Below are 21,117 nucleotides of genomic sequence, written 5' to 3'. Positions count from 1 at the left end.
GTTTATGTGATTTGCAGACACTTCCACATACAGCTAAGTTACCGTTTTATAGTTAATTCCAAGGTCGGACTGGCTTTCAGAAAGTTTCCACTGCTCCTCATCTCCTGACTCTGTGAGATAGATTCAGGGCCAAGAGTCCTCCTGGGGGTTCATGGGTCCTGGGGAGCCCAGCACCAAAAGGCTGTGGGGAGTGGCTAATGAGTGTGGACAGTTTGAGGAACACTGAAGATTAGTCATTGTGCAAGAAAACCCAAAACGCCAGGGAATCTTCACGTTCACGAATGAAAGAAGCTTGAAGGAAATTTCCCCAAGTTGGACCGTAATCTTAAAATTGACATGACATTACCATAACAGGTTGTAACGCTGGAGGAACATTTTCTAAATTATTGACGATTAAAAGTAAGTTTTAATCCACCCAGCTAGGGTTCAGCCTGCAGGGATAGTCATTCTCAGTGATTCTACCTGCAGGCCACTGACTCTGGTCTCTTCCAACATACTCGTGCCTGCATATTTATGCATTGACATTATTCTATTATAAACGTTTCCCCTGGGGCGTCTGGCTGGCTCAGTCGGTAGAGCATGTGACTCTTGATCTCGCGGTTGTAGGTTCCAGCCCCAAGCTGGGTGTAGAGACTACTTAAAAATAAAATTTTAAAAAAAGATAAAATAAATGTTTCCCTTTTATTATAGTTAGAGCATTATACTGATTCTTTTAAAAATTTTGTGTTAAGTCATTTATGATGATTGATAATGAAAAGGACAGGGATAATGAAAAGGGATAATGACTTATAAAATACTTGCTCTAAAAAAGAGCCATTCATTCTGGGCAGGTTGAGAACCAGTTATCCTGGCCAACTGCGAAGGTGGAGCTCAGATTCCTTTGTCAGGATTCTGCTCTGCGTCTTTCACTTTTCTATATGCCTCCTTCAATTCGTGACCTTGCACCGCCGTTGCCAGCTTTGAGGAGGGCAGAGCTGTGCACCTGCCACTCTAGTCCCTCGTTCCAGCTGACGTAAATCCATCTCCAGCCATATTCTCTCACTCCTCCTGGCTTTCATTCTGTTCCTCAAAGACATCAGTTCATTCCTGCCCACTGTCCTCCTCAGGTCTTTATGCAGCTAGTATCTTATTTTCAGGTCTCAGCTCCAATATCACCCCCCGAAAAGCCTTCTTCTGAACACCCTATCCAAAGCTGCCCCCTTACTCCTTTACCTCTTTAGCGACCTCCCCCTCCCACGGAAATGTAAACCCTACGACAGCAGGGACCCAGGTTCTTTTTGACTTTGTATTTGCCACCATCTAAGCAATATCTGGCATCTAGTAAATGTTCAACGAATAGTTGTGGGGTGAATTAATGAACCCATGTGTATTAGTCTGCTTGGAGGCCATAACAAAATACCACAGACTGGGTGGCTGAAACAACAGACATTTATTTTCTCACAGTTTAGGAAGCTGAAAGTCCAAGGTCAAGGTGCCTGTGCCATTGGTTTCTCCTGAGACCTCCCTGGTTGACTTGCAGATTGCTGCCCTCCGGATGCCTCTTCACATTGTCAATCCTCTGTTCACGGGCACCTGTAGCATCTCTCCGTCTGTGTCCTCATTTCCCCTTCTCATCAGGACACCAGTCATTTTGGATAAGGACCCCACCTTAACCTTGAGGGCCTCATTCAAACTTCACCTCTTCAGAGTTTGGCTCCATAACCATTACTTTGAGGTGTGAGGGGTTTGGACTTCAACATATGAATTTGGTGGGTACACAATTCAACGCATAGCCCCATGAATGGCTCCATCCCTACCCTTCATGCACTTTCAGTGTGGGAGGCAGGAATGATTCCGGCCTCAGGAAGCCTTTACGAAACAGCCTGGGCCAACGAGTCGTCAAGTCTCCGCAAGTACCTAGAGAGAGAGAAGAACCTTTGGGTAGTTACTAACGCACTTGAAGCATACAGAAGGGGTTTTCTAGAGATGGTCCTACGCACAAACGGGGGCATCATCACTCCCATCCGGTGGTTGTCTCCTGGGCTGGAGTCTATCAATGTTTGCCCCTAGGTGGCTCTCTGCATGCTTGGCCATCTCTAAAACAGATGGGGCCAGCTCCCCAGGCCGTAAGAAGTTGTGAGGGGCCACACACTGCAGAAAGCAGCCAGAAGGGGGAGGGGGCCTTGTGGGCAGGATGCAATCAGCCGGCACCATCTGCAGCTGTCTGAGGATCAGATTTCCAGATCACCTGCTCTGGCCCAGGCTGCAGGAACTGAGCTGTCAGACAAAGACTGGCAATTACCCCAGACTCATCTACACCTTCCCTGTCTATGTCCTAATTGAGGTTTAATGGCTTTGGTCACAGGAGGGGTCTTTTCCTGCCTTTCTAAACCTAGATTCTTTCATCTGAGCATCAAGCCAATTAGTTTTAGCATCTGGGGTAATTGACAGAAGTCAGGCCTGACTGCATGGAATTCCCAGGCCAGGAAGGCCTTCGTGGTGGTGGTTATTGTTGTTGGTGGTGGTGGTGGTGATGGTGTGTGTGTGTGTGTGTCTGTCTGTCTGTCTGTCTGTGTGTTTTCAATGTTGTTTGGATGCAATTTAGAAAATGGGGACTGAGGTATGCATGCAGAAGTCTGAGAATATGGGGGCGCCTGGGTGGCTGAGTCATTAAGCATCTGCCTTTTGCTTAGGGAGTGATCCTAGAGTCCTGGGATCCAGCCCCACATCGGGCTCCTCTGCTGGGAGCCTGCTTCTTCCTCTCCCACTCTCCCTGCCTGTTCCCTCTCTCGCTGGCTGTCTCTCTCTCTCTGTGTCAAATAAATAAATGAAAATCTTAAAAAAAAAAAAAAAAAAGACNGCAAACAATCCTATTATTTTAGAGAGAGAGCACGCACAAGCAGGAGGGGGCAGTGGGGGAGGGAGAGGGAGAGAGAATCTGAAGCAGACTCCCTACTGAGCACATAGCCCAACACGGGGCTCGATCTCAGGACCCTCTCAGATCACAACCTGAGCTGAAATTAAAAGTCGCTCAACGAACTGTGCCACCCAGATGCCCTGTATTTACACTTTCTATCTTAAATGCTTCTTCCACCTGGTAGGCAATAGATTTACTATAGAAGATTGAAGAATATAAGAACGAAGCCTCATTTCCTTTTAGCACAGTTTATGATCTATTTAGAGATGGATTTGGAGACTGACTTACTACACCGAATGGGCTTTCTTCTTGCAATTACTTACCTTCATTATCCTGATCACTCGCCTTCCCTTTTTGTCCCTCTCCCCTCTGCTGCCCAGTCACCCACCCCAGCAAAGGCAGTTCAACTAAACAGATTCCTTGAAATTAGATGGACTAACCAAGGACTAGGCAGCACCAAACTCTATCTAAACAGCCTGGAGACAGAGACCATCTCTTCTTGGTTTTCTTACCTGCCAACCAAGGACACCTGTAGAAACACTTGGCCTCCTAGAACCTTTGGAACCCTTGTGATAAATGGAAATGTGGTCTCGGGGGTTGGCAAACACACAGTAGGGGTTCAGGCTAGTGTGCTGGGCCCCCTTTGTTTAGGTTGGATTGACTTCACCCCACAGGCAAGCAACAACTAGGGAGATGGACCACTGGTGGAGAAATGGATGCCCTGTAGCCAGCACCTGATGGCATTTTAGCTCTGCTCTGGACTCTGGAACCCATACTGTGGCTTTACACAATCTCTGAAATAGTCTCACCAAGAGTGAGATGATTATCACCATTAGAATTTGGCTGTGGAGCAGCTGGTTAGCTCAGAGTTTCCTTAAAGTGTGAAACAGAAGATTATAACCTTCAAAAATATTCTTTGGAGAAGGAGGAGGTGGGCATGCTTATTGAGTTATTAGGTGATGTTCTAGTAGTAAATGGAAAAAGGAAGTTGTACATGGACTTTGGAAAGCCTGTGAATGAGCATGTCCTCTGCTGATTTGTATATTTCAACTTTGAGCCCAAGGTCACCTTCTCAATAGGTCATACTATGGGAGGAAAGTAACAGACATGTCCAGGACATTTTTTTAGATATTCAGACACACATGAGTGAAAAACTCATGGGGGTCATATATAGTTCATTCTTGAAAAGATTATTCCAATCAATCTATAAGCACTTACCAATCTATTCGAATACACTTGAGGTGCTACAGAACATATGAAAGATCACGTAGAGGGCCTGCCCTCAACTTGTTTACAGCATCATGAGGAGGAAAGAGGAGTGCAGTAGAAAAAATAGCAAAAATTTCAGAACCAGGCAGGGCCCAATTAAATGTTGGATTATATAGTTTACAGCAAAAGTACTCTCGGGAGTTCAGGAGGAAGAGAGAGGTAAAGATAATCACTGATATCTATTGAGCGCTTACTATGTGTCAAGCACTTCGTAAACACTTGCCAGGCATCAGCTTAACTATCAATTCTCACAACGCTATAAAGGGGGTACTATTTTCATTTCCATTCTACAAATGAGGCACTGGTGCTTAAAGATGTTAAATAACTTGTATGAGGTACACACTTAATAAGTGACATACTATTTTTCTTTAGTCAAATAATTCAGTCACACAAAAAGATATAAAGGATTGTGTTTAAAAAAACAAAAAACCGTGTATATGCCCATCACCCAGCCCGAGATGGAGCTATTACCAATAGATGAAGGTCTGTGAACATCCCTTCCCAATCACATTTCTTCTTCCTCTCCCTAGAGCTAACCCCTCTCCTAAATGTACGGCTCAGATTTTTAACTTCTTTCAACTATATCTCAAGGAAATCAACAAGAATGCTAGCCATCAGAGAGATGTCATGAGGCGGCTCACTTGAATGGTGACTGGGATTTGGATTAGCAAAGAGAAGGGGCTTTGGGTCAGGGAGAAAGCATGAGGAAGGACCAGCAGGTTGAGTTAGAGGAAGGAGATTGGATATAAGTCTTGACTGGAGGAGAAGAGACACATTGGTGAAGGCTCAGAATAAGATATCATCAATACAAAGTCAGATCATGAATAGCCTTAATCAAGGCATATGTGTGATACAGAAGCAATGGTAGAGTGAAATGAGGTTGCCATGAATAAATCATGCTCTTCCAACTGCAGAGTGAATCACCCTTGTTTAGCATTACATGGAGGGCCTTGTCCACGGCCTGATACATAGAAGATGTTCAACAGGAGTTTGCACAATGAAAAACCACTCAATAAACTTCTAGAAAGCCTGTGTGCCCTCTGGTTCATCAGAGCTGCCCGATATGTGTGTGAGAGAGAATGGGAGAGGAGAGCAGAGTACAGAAGACTGGCATTATCAGGCATGAGAAACTTTACTGGGCAGTCAGAGAAGTTTGCTTAGAGGCAGATGCAGTAAACCTGAACCATTTCACAGGGAACACCAGCACATCCCAAGTATAAATCTGAAAGAGATGAATCTTTGTTCCACTGGTGAGAATGCCTTGACAGCCATTGGTGTCACACTGGGGACAGCCATTCAGCTCCAAGAACAAAGCCATTTTGCTCCCTAGAAAGACCTAAAGAGGAGATGCAGCCATCCCCCCATGGAGCTCCAAGTCCAGAGAGTTCCAGTCCTACAGTTGCTCGTATTTTCCCTAATATTACATTCTATTATCAAATTTTCTAGCAGGATTTTTAGTCAGTAACTCACCTTCGTGACTTTCCATTTTTTCTGGGCTAAAGTCCAAAATTCCTAGCACAACATGTAGGGAAGCATTTCTATATTTTAGCCTGTGTTTACCTTTCCAGCCTCATTGGCCATCACTAACTTTATGCCACACCAGGGACCCTTGCTCTTCCCCAAGCAGGCTAGCTACTTTCTTACCTTCAGATATTTGCTCATAGGATTTTCTGTAGCCAATATGCCCCCCACTTCCCTTACCATCTACAGCAATCCTACATCTTTTTAAGGTACAAATCAGATGCCACATCCTCTACAACATCTCCCCAGCCTTCCTCAAAGTTAAGTTAATTTCTCCCTCCTCTGGGTACATATTTCTGTTATAGCATATATCCCATTGTGTGGTAATTATGAGTCCACGTATCTTCACAGCTAGATTATAAATTGCTCAGAGCAGAGACCTTATCTTTGTTGTTTTTTTTTTTTTAAAGATTTTATTTATTTATTTGACAGAGATAGAGACAGCCAGCGAGAGAGGGAACACAAGCAGGGGGAGTGGGAGAGGAAGAAGCAGGCTCATAGCGGAGAAGCCCGATGTGGGGCTCGATCCCACAACGTCGGGATCACGCCCTGAGCTGAAGGCAGACGCTTAACCGCTGTGCCACCCAGGCGCCCCAGAGACCTTATCTTTGAAACACCAGTGACTCTCAGAATATAAAACATTACACACTATTTTTAATTAAATATCTTAAAATATTTATGTCCTCAGTTCTAGGGCAGTATTGAAGAGGTTTAGATATACACCCAGGGTCACTTTGTACTCACTTGATCAATTTTCAGTCTGCTCCAAGAACACCCCTTGTTGACAGTACCGGCTTTGGAAAAACACCACCATGGCCCAGGAGAGGAGGCACTTGTGCATTTGTGTTGGAACGCTAATGTCCACACTGCATCACCACCCCCAGCAGGCATAAACAGAGTTGAGACTGTCCTCCCCTGAGTCATTGCAGGATGAGGGAATTATGTTCCAGGGTAGTCTTCATGATTCAGTTCTTTAAAGCCATAATTCTGAGCCTCTGGAATCTTCATGAAGACCTGGGATTTGATTATGATCAAACAAATGCCAACAAACTACACAGTCCAGTTGTTCACCAAATGCAATATTGAAGCAACAGAGCTTAAAAACTAATCTGTATATGAAGCCAGACAAGTTGTGTTGTGCATTTCCCCGCAGTGAAGAGATCTATATACCCGTTTTTTGGAGGCTCTAGATGTGGCCATAAATTCTTAATTTTTTGTAAGGACAAAGTTCTTCAATTGCAAACACATAAGATCTTCATGGAGGTAATTAGTTAGAGAGCTGTATACAGTAGTCCCCCTCTATATGCAGGAGAGATTTTCCAAGACCCTGGCAGATGCCTGAAACCATGGATAGTACTAAACCCTATAATACAGCATGTTTTTCTCCTATGTAGACATAGCTACGATAAGGTTTAATGTATACATGAAGCACAGTAAAAGATTAACAACAATAACTAAGAGGGAAATGCAACAATTACAGCAGTACACTGTAGTAAAGTTATATATATGTGGCCTTTTTCTCAAAACATTGTTGTATTTATTCACCCTTCTTGTTGGGGTGATGTAAGATGATAAAATGCCTATGAGATGAGAGGAAGCAACGTGAATGTTGTAGGCATTGTGACATAGCGTTAGGCTGCTATTGACCTTCTGTTATCACAGGAAGGATCAACTGCTTGGGCTGTGGCTGACCACAGGTAACTGAAACCAGGGAAAGCAGAACCGCAGATAAAGGGACTGTATTGGTTTTTTGAGGTTCTTTTAGGGGCTGTATTGTAATGCAAAGTACAAGGTCTGTAGAATTTACCGAAGATCCCAGCAAACATAACAGAAGCCATGCAACTCTGTTCTCTCCATCTTTGCCCCCAGTTCTGTGCGGCCCTCTACACATCGCCCACCTTCTTTTCACGATCTCAGCAGTAACTGAAACCTTAGGGGCCTCAGGGACTCAGTGCTGAGATCGAGGATTGCTTACATAGATGAGTGGCTATAAATGATAAAATTTCAGCTTTGCTTTCAGTAGGTTTTCACAGGTGATTTCAGGAACCTATCCTGGACTTTGAGTACTGTCATTATTGGAAGATGCCTTTTCAGTCTCAAACAAGAGGCTTATCCAAGAACCCTTTCAACATCACCTATTTCTAAGGCTGCATCCAGCTCAGGCTGAGAAACCACACAGGAAAATAAATTCGCATATCTCTTGCACCGTATACTGGAGGAAATCTTTCATAATAAGATGCGAGGTAGCTGATTCCTGCAGTGCGTTCCTGTGTGACAGACAGTTGTTCATTTTGGCAGCAGTTAATACTTCGGCCCAGGAACAGATTTTTACCCTGCTAATGAGACATATGATGCATTGTAGAGGTTCCCAACATTTCAGTAAGTCAGTGACTTGCTATGTAGCTAAATATGGAGTAACCAGTTCGAGATAAATGACTCTATTTGCTATCATAGAAGATACGCATCTTTAGAGGAAGACAAATGGTCAATTAAAAAAAGATGAAGACATCTGGGCCTCTGGTTCCCTTTGGGAGCTTATTAGCTTCACAAATAAACATGCCTTTTCATTTTCAATTAGCAATAATTTTGAGATAGATTCATCTGAGTGAAGACTGCACTAATGGGTTCAGAATTGGTCCCTTTGAATATTGCACTCCCTGTCAAAGGTCCTTTTAGACATTAAGGGAAAGACCGTCCACAGATTTAGAAGTTAATTACCTTATGGGAGAGGAAGAAAGAATATGACTAAAGCTTCTGCAATCATAATTTTCTAAAGGAGGGATGGAAATTGTCTTGCTCAACTTGGTAGGCCCATTCCTTCTTTGAAGTCTTAATAAATGTCTAACAAGGAGAGGGAAGAAAATAAAAAGGAGAAGGAGGAAGTAGAGGAAAAAGTAGAGGCAGAGGAAGGAAGGAAGGAAGGAAGGAAGGAAGGAAGGAAGGAAGAGAAGGAAAAAAATGGACCCTAAATAAAAATGTTTAACCATACACTCCTTCACACTTTTCATCTGGAAGATCACTAAATAACATAATGGTCCTCATTTTCAGGATCTATTTTGTTTAAAATGTTTCTATGAGTTCATAATTTTCTTTATAATTTTTCAGAAAGAGAACCTTGCCTTTGTGATTTGTGGTGGTAAGACCTGGTGAGTCCCAACTCATCCATCATTGGGTGCAGAATAGTTGAGCCCTTCATTTTTAGGAAGAGACAGTGTTCTGAGTAAGGTCTCAAAGCCAGGTGGTGGCAGATTATACTTTTTTTCTCAATTAGGTTGTAAGTTTTTTGAAGAAAGATCAGATCTTCCGTTCCTCTTTGAGCTGTGACGTGCTCACACTGCATTCTTTCTGTCGTATAGGACTAACAAAATCCCACTGAATGAGTGGGGATCCAGTTCTGATTTGACCCACTCCAGAAAGCTACCAAAGAAGTTGGCAGATGCTTAATGACTGAGCCACCCAGGCGCCCCCTTTCTAACTCTTAACATCATAATGGATTTCCCAATATTTCTTACATTCCAGCTACTGTTCCAAGTGCTTCAGGATTAATAAAGCATTTAATCCCCCCAACAACCCGTATGGTGGGCACCTTCATCATCGTCACCGTGATCAGCAGCATCAACCTCGTTTTACAAATGAGGTTGGAGGAGAAAAGCACTTAATTTGTCCAAGACCACATAGCCAGTAAGTGCACAACCAGGATTTGGGCAGACAGCCTTGCTCAGAGGGTCGTGCTCTCAAATACCACACCTTACTGCCTTTTGATATGACACGTGTGAGGACGGAAATACTGTCAGAACAATGCCAATAGCAACACCAAATTTCTGGGTTTTTTAAAAATAACCTAGTCCTCATGAGACAGTCAGCAAATGCTCAGAATTATGGTTCACCCTACCAAATGTCTCTGCCAGAGATTGACACCTGTTGTTGAATTTGTCTGTTTGCTTGTCTAGTTTTGCTATAGTGCTGGGTCCATACAGGGCTCTGACCACACTCAGTGTTTACTGACTTAGGAATCATGACAATGGGTGATGCTAAGAGTCTGCAAGTTTAGAAATGTAGCCAATGTCAGTATCTTCAATATATTGTCTTGCTCCAGTGGATAATTTGAGGAACAAAATTTTCCAATTTATATATAAATATAATATATATCTTACATATGTATATTTTAATATGTATCATATATGTATATGTTTTAAATACATATATAATCTTTGCCCACTAGACGCTAAGCATTTGCACACGTTATATTGTTCATTCCTCATTTACTAGTTGACAAGGTCAAAAAGCAATAGAACAAAGATTCAAAGCGAATACTGGCTCCAACCTCTGTTTGTCCCCAGTCACCAGGAGATATGGCCCCTAACAATTGGTCAGTACTCTGTGCCTTTACTGACTCTGTCAGCTCAACCACATCACAAAGAGACAAGTTTTCTCATGTGACTTGTAAATGGTGAAAGCTAGTCTATCATATTTTTATGAGAATTACATAAGATAAAATGAAATAACATCCAGCATGTGGAAACCACTTAACAAGTTTTAGTCCTCTTCCTTATAAATAAGACATTTGAAATTCTCAAGCTTCTTATTTTGTCCCAAGTGTCTCCCTCCATCTTGCTTTCCAACTGTTCTACCCAGAAGAACATAAATAGGAGGATGCTCTTTACAGCCTCTGAAAACCTCCATCTCAATTCTTTCCTCCAATGTGAATTCAAAGGCGCAAAGATAGGCTTTCAATCAGTGGGCCCTGACTCATTGATGGGTTATAATATTCATTTCCTGGGCTACAACCAGCATCTTTTTTTTAAATAAAGTAGAACACAAAGAAAACCAAATAGATTTGAACCATCAGTTTATTACACACTGATAGGGAAGAGACAGAAAGTTTCATTTTGTGCAACTCTCACTTCAGTTGTTTTTCACCTGTGCAGACCACTTTTCAATGTAATTATTATTTCAACTCATTGATGGTTTCTTGGAGGTAAGTGTCACCATCAAGGGACTCTTAAGGAACTTCTTTTGTAATGGAGGCTAACATAAGCCAATAATCTTATATTAACTTGGTTCAGAAGTTGCCTAAATCTTTTTAGCAGTACTAAGCCACCTGTGATGGGATTTTGCATCCAAAATGAACTTATCAAAGAATTGGAATCCAAAGGCCCAGAAGGATCGATGTCTGGCTTCTCCGTTACTGATTTCTGGTAGAGTTCTTGTCGATAGTTCCTGTCACTTCATCCTCAGTGTTCCTCAGTAAACTTGAGATGGCTTTATATTTTGATGGGCTTGATACAGGTGCTATGAGAACCCAAAACAGGTGTCTTTTTAATTGGTGCTTTAAGACCCACGACCGTTAAGTTTCACCAGGAAAAGGTCCATGTTTTTCTCAGTCATCCCACATCCCCACCCCTCATATTTGTTCTGCATTCCCAAAGCCCAGCACAGTGCCTGGTACAGTATGAGATGACATTAATATATACTGAATGAATTAAGAGTAAGTCCAGCTCCAGATGGCAAAGCAAACTGATGATGGTCCCTAATAGTCTGATCCATTTAGCTACCTGAGTGTGTGTCTTGTTCACTTTAAGACTGAAGAACTCAGCCAAAATTTTCTCTGCCAGAAATAGTCCTAACAGTGTAAGAGCAAGTGAAATGACACCACAAGGAAGTAATCAGTCAAATCTCTGGTGTGGGACTTCTCTTCAGAACCAAAATCTGAATCTCACCGACAAGTCTATGCCATGAGATTTAAAAAGAAGAAGAAAGAGAAGAAGGAGAGGAAGAAAACGAGTTGTTGAACAAAAGAGATTTAAGGATAAAACAACTAGTGCAAAGACTGCACCCTTGCTTGGATTCTGAGCAACAAAAAGACAGACCGAGGGAATCTGGGAAAAATAAATATGGACTGGGTCTTAGATGATTTTAAGGAATTCTCATTAATTTTGTTAGGTGTGATATTGACATAGTGATTACGGTAAAAGGAGGAAGCCCTTATCAATCAGCAGCGCATACAGGACTGTCTACAGGGAAAATGACTTAACATCTGTAGTTGTTTTTAAATCTCCAAGTAAAGAAGATGCGCACATGTGTGAGAAGGATTAGATAAAATAGGATCGGTCAGATATTGATTATCGTGACAGTTAAGGATGGATCCATGGAGGTTCATTAGACTATGAGCTCTAGTTTTGCATTCATTTCAAAATCGCCGTAGTAAAAGTTAAAGGTAGTTAGCCCCAGCAGAACAGAAATGACAACGTGAAAGTTCAAGACTATAATTTCATGCTCCCTCGTATAGCCGTGTACCAGGGGGACCCATGTCCGCATTTACTGGGTTTTGTGCACTGACTTTGAACACTTTCCAAATGTGATAATCTGGCTCTCATTCCTTTTTTTTAAAAATAGAAGATCATATGCACTGTTATATGCATCAAGCATTCATTCTATTCATCTTGAGCAAAAGATTCCTCCCCATACAGCTTTTTCCTTGAAAGAAGAGGAGGGCAGACAGAGGCTGGGGTGAGAGGTCGGCGAGGAGAAACAACCAGTGAGTTTTCCACTTTCGGGAGAATGGCAAGATCCTTGGGGAGACAGTAAATTGAAATTAAGGCTGTTTCAGGCAGTCTACAGGATGTGCCTGCAAATGTAGACATATCTAAATGGTGAAAAAGTCTGTTTGTGCCCATTCATATGAAGTGAATGCCTTGTAATGTGCTCCAGCCCCTGGGAATGGTGGCTGGATTCAGGAACGGAGGCCGGAAGAATGGGATGGATTTGACATAAGTACTTTTAAGTGCTCTGAAGGCTGGGCTCCTCCCTGCGGTTTAATAGCAAGGTCCACGGGGAGCTACAAGGAAGGAGCCGAGTGAATCCCTACAGCTTTTCGTTTTAAGGATAACAAATCTTAAAACAGGTGTGAGCTCAGAAAGATCCTTTTACTTCTTGTTTTTAGTCTGTTGTGGCCAGCCAGTTCTCTGCGTATTATTATCATTCCACAGAATGAAGCCTGGGGTAAGGGAAGGGAGGAGAGGTAAGAGAAGCTGAAAAAACAAAAATTGCTTCGAGTGACTAATATTCATTAAGTCTGCTGGTCATGCGCTATGAAATTTATTAAACTGTGGTTTCCAAGAGAATGTATTAGCGGAGCTAATGAACACAAATAAAAAAGAGGCCTCCAGGAAATGGTTTCCTGGGCCTGGATGAGGCTGCTGAGTAATGTGACAAGAGATTATAACGTTAAAAGCTTCTATTATAGTCTAGAAGGCTGATTATTGGAAGGGGTTGCCCTCAGTGGGGGAGGGAAGATAGGAGGGAGACGAAAAGTCTGACTTGCCTGAAAAAGGGGCCTAATGCTTTCCATTTATATTCATTAGGGAAGGAGGCTTTAGGCCTCTGAACCTCTGTGCTGCCATCTGGTGGACAAGGTCCGAGAAGAGGCCACAGAACGCAGAGGACAGCCGCCATCTTTAAGATGTCAGGAATCAGAAGGTCGGCTTTACTATTCCCTGAGTAATAGCAGTGGAGACCCTTTGTAACTACAGTGTCGGGAGCCAAAACGAACACTCACAAAGTAACCGCTGTATGTGATCTGATTTAAATACTGTAGGAGGAGAGCTCAGTTATCCCATTCTGCTGTCCTAATCCATCAGGACCTTAGCGATTAATACTATGCGGTCCTACCTGCAATACTTGTCTAAGTTGTCACCCATCCTAAGGACATGTGTTTCATAACTAGTCCAGTTTCTCCCAGCAGAAACCTTGGGATCATCCTTGACTCTCCTCTTTCTCCCACACCTGCCATCTAATCCAACAGCAAACACTGTGACCTCTGTGGTCACTCTATCCCAGGACCCACTTGTTTCTTCTCATGTACACTGCTGTCACCCTGATTTGAGCCTTTGGTGTCTCTCCCCGCCCGGGGGGACTCTGAATAGCCTCCAAACTGAGCTCCTTGCTTCCAACCTTGCAGTCCACAGCCTGTTCTCCACGGCAGCCAGAGGAACCATTAGAACACGTTAGATCATTTCACTTCTCTGCTCAAAACAGAGCAGGCCCTGAAGCTCGCTCAAGTAAAATTTAAAGTCATACAATGTGTTTCAGGCCCTAATGGATCTGACCCAGCTCCCTCTAACTTCATCTTTTATGTTCTCCACTCACTCAGTCTGGTCCAACCACACTGGCCTCCTTGCCAGTCCTCAAAGAGGCCACACATCCCTGACTCAGCTCCCTCCGCCTGGAAAGCTCTTTTCCCAGACATTGGCATGGCTCTCCCTCTCCCATTCTCCCGGGGCTCCTGCCAATGGTTACCTTATCAAGGAGGCCTTCCACTACCGTCCTACCTAAAATAATACCTCTCCTTCTTCCTTCAGCATTTATACTTCTTTTCTTTGACTTATTCGATTTGCAGCATTTATCACCTCCCGAAATGTTATCTATTTATGTGTTTATGTCCTTATTTTCATCTTCCCCAAATCCCCTACAATAGAATGTAAGTTCTATGGAATGTAAGTTCCATGTAAGTTTCATGGAATATTCCTTGAGGAGAATATAGTATTTTTAACATAGTTCGAGTTTTTTTCTGAAACTTCAGGAGCTGGCAATTCTAACGTGCTCCAAATCCTTACAGACTCTTGCAAACAATAAACCCCATAGAGGGAGGTGTTTCATCTGACTCAGTTTCCCTTGATTGCCAGTGCCTAGTACTGTGTCTGGTAAATGGTATACACACAGTAAGACTTTGTGGGGTTTTTGGGTAGCACTAGGGTTAATAAGCTGTGCCTCAGAAAGCATGAAACGCTTTACAAATTTGCATGTCATCCTTGTGCTCGGAACATGCCAACCTTCTCTGTAGCTTTCCAATTTTAGTACATGTGCTGCTGAAGTGAGCCCAAGACTTTTTGTAAAATTTAACAGCTTTATATACAAATTCACTCATAAGTGTCCAATGCAATGATTTTTTTAACCACACTTACTAAGTTGTACAACCAATACCATAATCCAGTTTTAGAATCTTCCCAGAACTCCAAAAAGCATACTCATGCCCATTTGTAGTTTATTCTCACAACACCCTTAGCCCCAGGCAACCAATGATCTGCTTCTGATCTCTATAAATTTGCCTTTTCTGGAGATTTCCTGGATATGGAATCATACAAAATGTAGCTATTTGCATGTGGCCTCTTTATGTCAGTATAATGTTTTTGAGGTTTATCCGCATTGTAGCATGAATCAGTACAGTTTTTATTTCCTTTCTATTGCCAAATAGTACTCCCTTCTACGCATATATCATTTTTAATCCATTTATCACTTGATGGCTATCTGAATTGTTTCTATTTTTTGCTATGAACATTCACAAACTCACCTTTGTAAGAAAATGATTTTCTGCCCTCCTTGGGTAGATTCCTAGCAGTGAAGTTGCTGAGTTATATAAGGTTATGTTTAACTTTTTTAGAAACTACTAGATTGTTTTCTAAGTGACTGTATCATTTTATATTCCCATCAACCATGCAGGACCAATTGTCAGTATTGCCTGTTTTTTAGTTTATAGCCATTCTAGTAGGTATGCAGAAGTATATCATTATGGCTCTAATTTGCATTTCTGTTACAACTACTGGTGTTGAACACTTAATTCACAATAATTATTAACAGTTTTAATATCTTCATTGGTAAAATATCCATTTGAATCTTTTACCCATTTTTATATCACACTGTTTATCTTCTTGCTATTGAGTTACAAGAGTTCTTTACATACTTTAGATTCTGATACTTCACAAAAACTATGACTGGCAAATATTTTCCTCCTGTGTGTGGCTTGTTCTTCCATTAGCTTAAAAGTGTCTTTTGTAACACAAACATTTTAAGCTGTGATAAAGCTCGATTTATCCGTTTTTTTATAGATCGTGCTTTTGGGGTCATATTAAGAATTCTTTACCTATTCATGGCCACAAGGATGTTCTCCAATATTTTCTTGAAGAAACTGTGTAATTTTAGCGCTTACACTTTGGTCTGTAATCCTCTTGGAGTCAACTTTTATGCATGGTGTGAGGCAAGCCTCTAAATCCAGGTTTTGTCACGGGAATCCAATTGTCCCAGCACTATTGTTGAAAGGACAATTCTCTTCCCATGGATTGTCTCGGCATCTTTGTTGAAAATCAATTATCCTTTAATGAAATGGGTGACTCCTGGTTTCTCAGTTCTGTTCCATGGATCTATTAAGTGTATTCTTCCATAATGCCACGTTGTCTTTATCACTATGGTGCTACAGTAAGTTTTGAAATCNTGGATCTATTAAGTGTATTCTTCCATAATGCCACGTTGTCTTTATCACTATGGTGCTACAGTTAAGTTTTGAAATCAGGTAGAGTAATGCCTCCAATTTTGTTCTTTTCAAACCTTGTTTTAGCTATCTAGATCCTTTGTATTTACAAACTTTAGAAAAATTTTTGTAATTTTTTTAATAAAAATGCCTGTNCAGGTAGAGTAATGCCTCCAATTTTGTTCTTTTCAAACCTTGTTTTAGCTATCTAGATCCTTTGTATTTACATACAAACTTTAGAAAAATTTTTGTAATTTTTTTTATAAAAATGCCTGCNTAGCTATCTAGATCCTTTGTATTTACAAACTTTAGAAAAATTTTTGTAATTTTTTTAATAAAAATGCCTGTTGGTATTTTGATAGAGATTGCATTAATTTTATACACCAATATGGGGTGAATTTCCACTTAATCATATTGGATTTTTTATGCTATTAAGTATCAAATTGTTTTGTTAATTTTATTTCAAACTGTTTATTGCTAATATATAGGACCACTTTTTTGTATATATGTAACTCATAGATTAATTCTAGTATTTTTGTGGATTCCTTGGGATCTTCTATAGTCATATCACATCATCTGCTTGAAAAGATACATATTTTGCAACACACAGAGTAGAGTATTCTGGGTAGAGTGTTCTTAAAACAGAAGTTGAGTTGGTTCAAAGTGTAGCACAAGTCTCCCATGTTAGATGATTTATTCTGGAACTATTCTTTCAATTTTTAAGAGTAGGGTACTGAAATCTCCAACTACCTAAATAGTCAATTATTTCACTTCTAGTTGGTTATGCCTCATTTATTTTGAAGGTTTGCTGTTAGGTGTGCATATATTTATAATTGTTACATATTCCTGATGTATTGACATTTTTATCATTATAAAATATCTCTCTTTGTCTCTAGTAATAATTCTTATCTTAGACTCAATTCTGTCTGATGTTAAAATAATCACTTCAGATCTTTCATGGTTACTATTTACCTGGTAGATCATTCCCATCCTTACTTTCAACCTATTTCTGTCTTTGAATCTAAAATGTATTCTTGGGGGTGCCTGGGTGGCGCAGTCATTAAGTGCCTGCCTTTGGCTCAGGGCGTGATCCCGGCTTTGAGGGATCAAGCCCCACATCAGGCTTCTGCACTAGAAGCCTGCTTCTTCCTCTCCCACTCCCCCTGCTTGTGTTCCCTCTCTCACTGGCTGTCTCTGTCAAATAAATAAATAAAATCTTTAAAAATAAATAAATAAATAAAATGTATTCTTGTAGTCAGAAAATAGTAGCATTTTGCTTTTCGATCCATTCTGATAATCTCTTCCTTTTGACCAGGGCATTCAGACCTTTCACATTTAATGTAATTATTGATATAATTGGATTTATACCTACCATTTTGCTATTTGTTTTTTATGTTCCCTATATTTTTTGGCTCTCTGTTTCTCCTTTAATACTTTCTTTAGTGTTAAAAAATACTTTTATTGTGGGGCACCTTGGTGGCTCAGTTGGTTAAGTATCTGCCTTCAGCCCAGATCATGATCCCAGGCTCCCAGGATCAAGCCCCACATCAGGCTTCCTGCTAAGCAGGGAATCTTCTTCTGCCCCGCCTCCTGCTCATTCTCTCTCTGTTCTTTCTAATAAATAAATAAATAATCTTTTAAAAATATTTTTTATTGTATCATTTAAATTTCTCTGATGATTTTTATTCTAATACTATTTTATTAGTGACTATTTTAAAGATTACAATATACATTTTAATTTACCCATAATATACTGATAGATTAATACTAAGTCTGGTAAAATAAAGAAAATTTAATAAACACATTCTTTTTCTCTTCATTTGCACTATAATTGTCATATGTGCTGTGTCTAGATATCCTCGAAACCTAACCACACTGTGTTCTACTTAAGCATTCATATAATCATGACATCAACTTCAAGCTACGAGAGACACAGGCCCTCTCTCCATCTACTTGATCGCTTCCACAAGGCTTAGCATAGTTATTGCCCATCATTCAAAATAAAATGACATCCCTTCAACTGTGGCAATAAAGTTGAATTTTTTTCTTGGTCTGCCTGACTCTTCCAAATTTTCCATGCAGACTTAGCTGGGTGTTGGGTAAGGCGGAATGGGTACAGCCCCAAGCAAGAAATGACAGACTCTAGCTGGTTCTTACTTGAAGTTCACCAGTGTTTCAAGCATGAAGGGTTTGCAGACTAGTGCATGGTTTTGGCTGAGTTCCAGAAATAGTAGCTTTTATGAGTTTTGTCTGAGCTTTATAGTTGCCTTTGGAAAAAGGATCTGCTGATCTCCCTCACCGAGCCATGTATGTGAATTCTGTAATTCCACCTAAACTCTAAGCTCTAGGAAGCAGCTACCACGTTTTCCACTACTTATGCATTCATTAAATAAGGTAAATGGCTTTTCCTTATTACATAATATCTTGAGATGGGAAGGACTTAATGCATTCTAACAACATTGGAGACGATATGGCTTGGATATAGGGCAGGAAGAATCACAAAATAAACATTTCCACCGTTGTTGTCTTCTGAAAGAGAGAAATGTCTGACTAGCTTCACTGACTAAGGTTGGGCAAGGCCAGGCAAGAAGAGCCATGGGTAGCAATCCAGTGTTCCAGAATTTGTTCCCTTCAAAGACAAGAAAAAAGAAAATAAACTTCAATTCCCATAAAATAGAATTTGGTTATTTTTAAGGGAACATCTGTACAGGAGAAAACATAGAAATATTTTTCTAAGGCAATATTTAAGAAATGAGGCTATAATTATATTCCTGTCATGTTTTTATGTTGAGATATGTCTGAGGCTTGGGAATGGGTTAGAGGGCCTTTTAAAAGTCCCTCCAAAGTATCTTCAAATCTTGATTGATGGATCCCTCTACCACATTTATATCCGTAGTGGTATCTTCTGAGTTAAAGCACAGAAGATTTATTAGTGTTCAACACACAAGAACCTCACACAGTCGTCTCTCAAGTGTCATGACAGTGGACTTTCACAAGGCCTAAAAGCTTGGCACAGACTTTAAATTGTGTTTTTATTTTTATACCTTTCCTATATTGAAAGACAAATAGTAGAGAGAAAAGCTACTCTGTAAGAGAAGGAACACAGCTGATACCCAGAGTGGGCCACCCAGAATGCACCAGGATTAATGACAACTTGGCCTGACAGCATCCTGACCACAAGAGATGAAGTCACCCTAGGAAGTGTTTTGTGAAAGAGAATAAGATCAACAGAAAGAAAAAGAGAAGAAAAAGCATGAAGTCTGAAATATACATTGTCTAACTATTTTCCCCCATTAATTTTGGAAGCCCTTGTGTGTTTTCAGGGAAATTTAATCTGCATGTTTCTGAGCCATTTACACTTAACTCACCACAATGTTGTTTTGTAAGAGTCATTTGTTGTCCAAGAAGCCCTCTGAACCTTGTTCATAAAGACTTTTATTAAAACGATTGTTTTCTTTTTCCTTAAAATGAAATTATGCATTTCCAGATTGAAAGGAACATTGAAGTGAACCCTAAATTCAAAACTTGTGAGGCACAAGACAGATCCGGTTTTGATCAAAGTGTAGCCCCATACAGATTTCCAGCCCAAGGTGTTTGGGTTTTGGCAACATCACAGTAAAGGGTTCAGTGGAAAAGACATAGGTTTATTACTCCTTGGATAGCCAAAAAAGAAACCTCTGAGGCCTTTTTTAAAAAGCAAGGCTTTTAAGGAACTCAGCCAATCTAACAACCAACTCTGCTTTAGAATCCGTCATGGATAAAGCTTCAACTTGAACGTGGGAGGTGAGACACTGAAAGTACTAGAAATGTTTCATGAGCTAAAGGACTTTGTAGTCCAAGGGACTAACCTGTAAAATGAGGGCAAAAATGCCTCAGAGGATTGTGGTGAGGATTCAATGAGATAATTGGGTAAGCTGTTTAGCATTACCTAGAACATAGTAGTAGGGCTTCAATGTATTTCAGCTAAAAAAAAATTATTATTATGTATCTTTATGAATGCTTGTATTTACAATCAGACCCTAAAACAGGCATCCCAAAATCTTCATTAAGATGAAAACGTCACTCTCCATAAACGCTCATTTATGCATTTGCTTGCCTGCCAGCTCCAAATGACCCTCAAGAGAATGAATGACTTCTGGGGCTCCAAATGTTTTTGTATTGAATTTTTAAGTATTTATTGAAAGCCTAACTAGAAAACCATCATGAGAAAACCCATTCTTGTATTATGAGGATGAGATTGAGTCTGGCTCATGAACTGACTGATGTAATGTGTAATAAATATCGAAAGATTACATGAATTTGGAGCTCTTTGTACTATTTAATTTCAAATACCAATAAAGAGTATTTGAAGAGCCCTTTGTTAAATCAACTACAGGATATTGATGTATTGTACTCTTCTTACCATATCTGCCATGGTTAATTTTATGTATCCACTTGGCTGGAGAATGACTTAAAATGATGTAATCAAACTCTAATCTAGATGTTGCCGTGAAGGTATTTTGTAGATGTAGTTAATATCTACAGTCAGTTGACTTTAAGTAAAGAATATTATCTTAGGGGTTCCTGGGTGGCTCAGTCAGTTAAGGCCATGATCCCAGGGTCGGGATCGAGTCCCGTGTCAGGATCCCTGCTCAATGGGGAGTCTGCTTCTCCCTCTGCCCTTCCCCCTGCTCATGCTTTCTCTCTCTCTCACTCACTCTCATTCTTGCTTTCAAATAAATAAATAAATCTTTAAAAAAAAAAAGGAATATTACCCTCAATAATGTGGGTGAGCCTCATTTAATCAGGAGCAGAGAGTACAAACTAAGGTTTCCTAGAGATGAAATTCTGCTTTAAGACTTCAGCACTATCTCTTGCCCCAGTTTCCAGCCTTTTGACTTGCCCTATGGATTTCAGACTTGCCAGCTCCCACATCCTGATACAATACTCACCCATCTTTAAACATGCTAATGGGGGCGCCTGGGTGGCTCAGTCGTTAAGCATCTGCCTTCAGCTCAGGGCATGAACCCTGGGGTCCTGGGATTGAGCACTGCATTGGGCTCCCTGCTCCGCTGGGAGCCTGCTTCTTCCTCTCCCACTTCCCCTGCTTGTGTTCCCTCTCTCACTGGCTGTCTCTCTCTGTCAAATA

The 21,117-nt window shown here is 40.8% G+C and overlaps 1 non-coding gene across 1 annotated transcript; it reads right to left on the bottom strand.

Moving 5' to 3' along the window:
* Positions 1-14,459: 14,459 nt before the first annotated feature.
* On the bottom strand, positions 14,460-14,566 carry LOC117803573. Its single transcript, XR_004627524.1, has one exon. It is a non-coding gene; the product is annotated as a U6 spliceosomal RNA (small nuclear RNA).
* Positions 14,567-21,117: the final 6,551 nt, after the last annotated feature.

The sequence above is a fragment of the Ailuropoda melanoleuca genome, chromosome 8 (assembly GCF_002007445.2).
Source record: "Ailuropoda melanoleuca isolate Jingjing chromosome 8, ASM200744v2, whole genome shotgun sequence".
NCBI lineage: Eukaryota > Metazoa > Chordata > Mammalia > Carnivora > Ursidae > Ailuropoda > Ailuropoda melanoleuca.
Note: the sequence above shows the minus strand (reverse complement) of the source record. Positions and strands in the feature narration are given on the sequence as shown.